The sequence below is a fragment of the Dipodomys ordii genome, unplaced genomic scaffold, assembly GCF_000151885.1.
Source record: "Dipodomys ordii isolate 6190 unplaced genomic scaffold, Dord_2.0 Scaffold271, whole genome shotgun sequence".
In the NCBI taxonomy this organism is placed as follows: Eukaryota; Metazoa; Chordata; class Mammalia; order Rodentia; family Heteromyidae; genus Dipodomys; species Dipodomys ordii.
This window is the reverse complement of record NW_012267487.1, coordinates 147,710-149,034: the sequence shown is the minus strand read 5'-3', so window position 1 is coordinate 149,034 and position 1,325 is coordinate 147,710.

Sequence of the window (1,325 nt, the reverse complement as noted above, 5' to 3'; positions counted from 1 at the left end):
AGGGAGGGAGGGAGGGAGGGAAGAAAGAAGGATAGAAAGAAAGAAAGAAAGAAAATTTGTTCTTAGCTCACAGTGGGCATTTCCTTCCTTACAATATTCTAGACAGAAAAAGATAAGTGTACCCCTGTTTTATGAATATACAAAATTTAAACAGGATTTCTCTCTGATCTATCTGATGAGAAATACCATCACAGAAGCATAGATTGGAGCATTGTTAGAACTCATTAGAATCTAGAGATCATTGTTATCCTACCTTATCATTATTTTAAAGAGGACCAGAAAGGAGAGACCTGCCCAAAGTCACAGAGCTTGTTAATAAAAATGTATTCCCATAAATCCAGGTCTTCTAACTTGCTGCCCCAAGTTAGTCTACTATAGCAGTGGACCTTGATGGGTTTAACTTTATTTTAATCAAGAAGTCAAAATTTCTAGGTTGAGGATTAAACCCTTCAATCAAAAAGCTACATATAACTTTCCCAAATCTTTAAGAGTTCCTTTTTTGGAGCAAATGAAACACTTGTGCAAATAATAATGCTGCCTTATCACTCAGAGCTTTGAGGTCAAGTGTCATGTACTATTCCTTCAATGTCCTCCCATATTGTGTGATCCTGAGTGAGTCAGTCAGCTTCTTTGCATCATGGAAGAGAAGTGACACCTACCTTTGAAAGTTGGCAGAGGAGGGGAATTGGTGTTGTGTTTTCTCACTTCTTTGTTCAGGTTTGGATTTCTTTCATGAATGTTAGCTAAAGAAGGAGATGTGTATAAACCTGCCTAGTAATTTGCTACTTCCAGCATTTGTTGATTTAAGGTTTAAAGTTTCTGGAACTTTTCTCAGTCATCAGGTGCATAATGTTGTCATCATACCTGCTGAAAGTGGAGGTGGCTAGCATCCAACTGTGATAGACTCTTTCCTAGTTGTATTTCTATGATATTTCTAAATTCCAGTTTTTAAAATCAATGTGCTCTCAAAAATGTGTTTGAAGATCAAAGAAGGATTTTTATCTTATGGTCTAAAAACCTATCTCACTTGTCAGATGGGATAGAGGGGCTCTATCCTGGCCCCTCCCTCAGACAATGTTCCAAATAAAAGTCTCACCCACATTATGGCTCCAGGGTAAATGTTTATTTTACTCCAAGCTGAGTTCAAGAAGGGGGGGGGGAGAGACAGAGACAGAGAGAGAGAGAATGAATTTCCTTTAAAGGACACAAGTTTTTGGCTCCCAGATTTTCCTGGGTCTGTGTATTCTCCCTAGAATTTCCCTCCAAACGCTCCCAGCACACCTTTTCTGGGTGAGCAGGGAAGGATGTGGGTCTGAATCCTGGGC